The sequence below is a fragment of the Xyrauchen texanus genome, chromosome 29, assembly GCF_025860055.1.
Source record: "Xyrauchen texanus isolate HMW12.3.18 chromosome 29, RBS_HiC_50CHRs, whole genome shotgun sequence".
Classification (NCBI taxonomy): Eukaryota; Metazoa; Chordata; class Actinopteri; order Cypriniformes; family Catostomidae; genus Xyrauchen; species Xyrauchen texanus.
Window position 1 is genome coordinate 129,880 of NC_068304.1, and position 6,947 is coordinate 136,826.

Here is a 6,947-nt window from a genome sequence, read left to right on the forward strand (position 1 = left end):
CATCATGGAAACCCCTTAGCCATGCCCTAGCAACCATTTAGAGCACCCTAACAACCAAACTCCATTGACTTACATTCCAAATCGCTTAGATGGGTATCTCTTGATCAGAATGTCGTAGAGACTTCATTGTTGGCTTGACTCAGGACAGAAAGCAGCCTTCTAGGTATCACCCTAGCAACTGCCTAGAAACCACATGGGCTTACCCTAGCAACCAAGTAGCAAAACATATCTCTGCACCAGAACATTGTAGAAACATCCCATTTGGCACAAAGTGCTATAACATGCTAGCATCATACTAACATGTTAGCAATGCCTAGCAATGCATTCTATCTATCAATAAACTTTCAGACTAGGCTTTTTCAAGCCAACCTAAAGTTTGTCCTAACGAAATTCTCTTGTTTGAGATTGAAAGTGTAGGACAAGAGTAAAATATAAAAATATAAGACATTTGAAAAGTAGCAAAAATAAATAATGAAAACATGGAAAAGATTCAAAGACACTACTAAAGTGACATAATTAAAAAAAACTTGTTTGAACTGTGTGAGAAATATGAAATTGTACATGCTGTTCTGCTCTGTGTATGTGTTTCTGGCCTTCCATGTGTGTTCAGTTTACCCCAGATGCAGGCTCCAGTGCGCACGTTAGTGAGTCACTATATTTAGCAACTGCTGACCATTTTCTTCTCTTCCTCTTTATGATGTTCCGCATACTTATTTCTGTGAGGTGATTAGGTCATACTCGTTCTCTTGAGGTGAACAAGGTCAACCGTAAGTCTGGCGCATCTGCATATGGCCCTTTTCCTGTATTACTCCAGAGCACCCATTTCTCCCCCTTTGACCCTGGTTGTCACTTTCCTATTGGCTGATTCTTTGTTCCTTTGTCTTATGAAGAATATAAATAACATGCTTGCTGTAATAAACATTGAGTAGATTGAATACAAACCAAGTGTGTGTCATTCTTTCTATTCCCTTCGCAAAGTCTACAGAGACTCAGCCTCATGACTGCGCTTAACTGGGCACAAACATAGACAGACGGGACCGGGGGAATTGGAGATCGCGAACAGTTCGCGAACCAGATCCAGAACAGTTTGGGGGCTCGTCCGGGATACCTCACAAACAGGTATGGTCAATTTTCTGACAAACTTATGTTGACCTGTTTGTTGAGGTATCTCTGAACCGTATATTACGTGCATTTGTTGGACTCCCTAAAAAGAAAGGGAAGGTTATTGCTCTGCCAAAGCTGCAGAAAGGGAGCTGATCACTCCATTTTGAACAAATGCACATCGAAAAATTTTTATTGGAAAGGGTTTCTCTGCATCAGTGGGCCCCTGGAAAGGGAGCGTTTGCTCTGTGAGATACACAAAAAGGAGATAAAATACCTCAGATTGACTGTAGCAGTTGAACATCCTCACTAAGGTGGGAAGAGGATGGGTTAAGTAAAATAAAAAAAAAAAGAAAGGGTCATTTATTAGAAGAAGGTGCCCAGTCCAGCAGGCTTTAGAACTGAGTGTGTGGGGAAGTATATGTGTTGTTTGTTACGTGTTGGTTATAATTTGACTTTTTAATGTGCTTGTGAGAGTATCTGTATCTATAAACATGAGAATTATGACTAAAGCGTGAGCGCATATGAGAATGTGGAATGTGTGATGAGTCCTTATAGAAAGGAACACTGACTGTATGTTATACGAGCCCTGTAAATAAGGGGACAAGTGTGAATATAAGCCCTACAAGGGATATGATGAAAGTGACTGTTGTCTAATAAAGAAAAACTTTCATGTGTTGAATGAATGTTGGGAATGAAAGTTGTCTGGTGAAACTTTGAAAATAAATTTCATTGATGAAACATACAAAAACCGGTGTTGTGAATTGATCCTGTAAGTGTTAGAACTGAGTGTTTAAAAGTGTTTGTAAACTTGTGAATAACATACAAACAAAAAAATTCTAGAGTGTTTAAAAGTGTTCAAAGGTTTGTTGATAACACATAAAATTTCTAGAACAGGAATGGGGGACAAACTAAGTCATCCCCTGCTAGGGAAATTGCCAAAGGCTTTCATGTTCAGAAATAATTAGGGATAAAATACAGAACCATACCTTAGAAGGTTATACCTTATTTTATCCGCGTTTGCAAATCTGATTAAGTTATGACATTTTTAGATTACAATATATATATTTAAGCTCTGATACATACATGGGATATGTGTATGGTTACAGTCACACCTCGATGGTTCAAATTTATAAAATGTAGGTACAACTTGGCACTCAAGTAATAACATTTCCATTAGATAAATAGAATAAAAAACGCTATTGGCATGGTTGCAGATCAGAGGGCCCCTGGTTTTCAACACAATGCCTATACGCAATGAAGAACATGATAAAAGGATAGATGGTCTGAAAGGAATAAACACCTACTGACCCATTACAATTTCAGAGGGGAAATACCATCGATTGTGACTCAGCCATCAAATTACAGAAGTTGGATTACTTTTGAATTAACACTATTATGACATAGGCAAACATTTTTATTACGATCATAAAATTCCTATTGTAATTATATTTAATAATGCATACCACTGATGAAAATGTTAACCGTAATAATCGTTCCACTAACTATGACAGAGGCACTAGCAAAAAAAAAAAAAAAAATTACGACAGTCAATTGACTGGACATGATTATAGAGTCATACTATCCAAAACCTTACCTCCAGAAATAACTGAATTGATATTAATTGATAAAGTGACTTTGTTGGATACAAAATTTGATCAGCCACAAATAGTGGAAGGAAGAATGGGGAGACAATGACGCTTTTTAAAGACCTCCTCACATTGCTGCAGAGTATGGCAGCATATAGACAAGATATAAATTTTACCAGAATCTCCATTCTGCTTATTAGTTTGTGATCTGGTGCATAAAATTGGGGCTAAGATAACATTTGAATCTAACTCCCTCCCATTGCTGTTCCCATCAGTATATTCCCAGTCTGTGTATACAGGATGTTGTGGTGATGTCTGCAGTTTCACATCTGCTGAATGAGCAAAAACAGAACTGCCAAATGTCGACCAGGCACTATGGGCCGCCAACAAAGACGAGGCAGGCCTCAATGATTGCAAAACTCCTCTCTGACATGTCGGTATACTGCAAAACAATACCCACTATCCAAGGAAAAGGAGGAAGGTATAGGTCCCATAATGCAACAATGTCTGTGTAAAGGTATTATAAACTCTCCATATAACACTCCAATTAATTATGAAAGAAGGCCAACGGCACTTGGCGTCTAACTCAAGATTAATGATTTAATCATTCCACTCTCACCAGTGGTGCTTGATGTGTGTATAACTATAAATTAAATACCTGCAGATCACACTCATTTGACAGTAATCGACTTGTGTTCTGCCTTTTTCAGTGTACCAGTATCTCATGCTGCACAGCCTCTGTTCGCATTCACATATGGGGGCCAATAGTACATTGGTGCATTGATCTTTGCACAATCACATGGCGGCACCTACAGACCAGCCAAAGGCCTCCCTGCGTGTCTGCGAGCCGTGGCTGCTGCAGCATTGATGGTGCAAGATGCAGAGCGTATTGTTCCACTCATTGTGCACACATCTTACCAGGTAGGTGATCTCCGTGATACACGGTCCAGAGAGGGATTTCAAGACAGCAGAAGGAAAACCCATATCACACCAAAGACCTAGTTGCAGAATTACTCAGAGTAGCACAACTGCCAACGAAATTAGCTGTCATAAAGGTTGCAGGCCACATGGCAGGGGAGGTGAGAGGAAACAGATTGGCTGATTAAGTAGCAAAGATGGCTTCAAAGGAAGTCGTGATAAGACCAGATCTAAATCAAGCTTATTTTCTATGATGCAGAACACTTTAGTAAAAGATATTGACGTAAAACTTTTACAGGCAAACCCATCCGAATCTGATATTCAACATTGGGCCTTGAATGAAGTGAAACCAGATCAGAGTAATTTGTTAAGAGACAAGCAGGGTCGTCTGGCCCTGCCAAAACTGAATGACACCATCAAGTGTAACTAAACTCTCTCCTTTTGAGATACTAATGGGTAGGCCTTTCCCGACCCCCTGGGTCAAAGGTCGCGCTGGCTTCTTTTTCTCCACAGGTGACACAGAGTTGGTGATCGAGTTATACGTGGACTCCTAAGTGAAAAACATTGAACGGTCCTCGTTCTCAAGGCTGGGGAACCCCAGTACCAGGGTCCGGCAACGGTCATAGCCTCCCGAGTTAAGCCAGCACCAGAGGAGGGACTGACAGGTAACTGCTGAGTGCGACCCCACTGGAGGAGCTGAACATGCAGCGTCAGTGGCTAGCATAATGCAGGAGCCCTAGGTCCTGAGAAGAAACACCACATGTGGGAACAATTCAACATGTGGATTCAACCATCCACACCCAAACAAAAAGGGCATCCTCCACTCTGACACAGCCGAACTACACGCCGGAGGACCAAAGAATCTGGAACAGAGTGGACAAGTTTTTTCAATCATTATTTGCCCCCATTGGTGTAGCAAATGTTATGAATCAGGTAGAAATGAACAGGTTTGATTTAGTTACATTTATGAATGTTACAGAACAAGTGTTAGAGGGAATAAAGAAAGAGCTCCAGAACCGGATGGTATTAGACCAGCTCACTGCAGCGCAGGGAGGGGTCTGTGTAATGGTAGGTGAAGCATGATGTACGTATATCCCAGAAAAGGATGGAACAGGTGGAATCATAGAGCAAGGTATAAAACATATTTCTGAAATAGTAAAGAGGTCACAAGACCGCACCAATGGAGATGTTGATTTCTTTTCAGGTTTTTGGACATTCATTTACAAAATGGAACATTACTTAATGGTCATATTCTGCGTTTTGCATGTATTTTTCATCATCGCCTGCTTTTGGCCTTGTTTTATGGCTTTAATCAAACAAATGATTTCCAGCTCTCTTAGCTTAGTGGTAAAACCACCTCAAGTTGCTTATCGACCCCTAAGAATGAACGAAGAAGATACGAGGGTTTAAAACTCCCATCGTAAATGTTTTAGCATGGTACAATATTTGGTAAGATTGTGATCATTTTATGATCAAAGGAGGGATTGTGAGAAATATGAAATTGTACATGCTGTTCTGCTCTGTGTATGTGTTTCTGGCCTTCCACGTGTGTTCAGTTGACCCCAGATGCAGGCTGCAGTGCGCACGTTAGTGAGTCACTATATTTAGCAACTGCTGACCATTTTCTTCTCTTCCTCTTTATGATGTTCTGCATACTTATTTCTGTGAGGTGATTAGGTCATACTCGTGCTCTTGAGATGAACAAGGTCAACCGTAAGTCTGGCGCATCTGCATATGGCCCTTTTCCTGTATTACTCCAGAGCACCCATTTCTCCCCCTTTGACCCTGGTTGTCACTTTCCTATTGGCTGATTCTTTGTTCCTTTGTCTTATGAAGAATATAAATAACATGCTTGCTGTAATATACATTGAGTAGATTGAATACAAACCAAGTGTGTGTGTCATTCTTTCTATTCCCTTCGCGAAGTCTACAGAGACTCAGCCTCATGACTGCGCTTCACTGGGCACAAACATAGACAGACGGGACCGAGGGAATTGGAGATCGCGACCAGATCCGGAATATTCCTAACAAACTGAAATCTGTTAATTTCAATAAAAATCAAATCAAATTGTATTGTCACACAAATCAAGGGCTGTGTATTTAAAATAAACCTACATTTGTGTTATGAACACTGGTACTAATCAGTGTAATTTCCTTCTCATGCGGCTCTTTTTTGTATACTTGTTAGACACTTATCAGGATTAACAAGATTCCATTATATAGCCATATTTGAAAATATGCTTGAAATAATCTGATGCTAATTGTGATAAAGAAAATGTAAGTGTCATGCCCTCTTGTGGACAGAAGAACTATTTACATAAAATAAAAGTTCCAAAACTAAATTCAGGAGAAGCTTTTTCAGTTCCCTATCAAAAGCTACACTTTGAGGCTGCACTGATTTAGCGCTTTGGGAACGTCTTTAAGAGTGACCAGCTTTGAATATGTGTGCAACACATCAATGAAATTTACTAGAATTTATAGCCTCCACTGGTGACATCATCAGGATGCGCCGGTACAGGGGCTAATTAGATGCGCAGATCTAGACAGACAGGTCTTTTGTGTGTGTCTTTTGTCTTCAGACCATTTTGTGTGTGGTTTTTCTTCTCAACCCTGTTAAATATTTCTATTTTCCTCTGTTAGGAGTTAGAATATGTTTGGCAGTGCACAGAAACCTTTCTCTTAAAAAAAAAGAAAAAAGATAAAAAAAAGACTGATAAACAAAGCAAGCGGTGTGTGTTCCCATGTTTACGTTCTATGGCTGAAATGGACACACACCTTCTTGGGGGAAGGACATGCTGCTCTTGCGTTGGGGCGGGGTGGGTGCGAGAATTGCGATCTGCTTTCAGTCAAAATGCTTCGCACTCGTCTCACTTACCTCTTCCATTGTGGGGCTCTCGTATGGATCTGGCCAAGGAGCAAGAGACGGGTCCATCCCTATCTCTCTCTCCCCAGATCCAGCCGGTCCTTCTCGGTCCTTCTCGGTCCTTCTCCTCTTCAGTTCATGAGGGGGACGCCAAATCTCTTGAGTCTGCAGACTTTGAGCTACCCACCTCTGAGCATTCCTCGCATGAAAATAAAGCGGCTGAGGAATTGCTTGAGGTGGTTACTCGGGCGGTGGCCAGACTACAGCTAGACTGGCCATGCAAACAAGAGACCCCCAAACACTCCAAGCTGGAAGACAGATTTCTGTCTGGTGGCCAAAAAAAGTTAACGCTACATCAGTCCCTTCCTTTCTTTGATGACCTCCATGACGAGCTTTCTCTTTCATGGAGGAAACCTTATACTTCCCATGTCTTCGTGCCTTCAACGTCAACATATTAGACTATAGTGGGTGCTGAG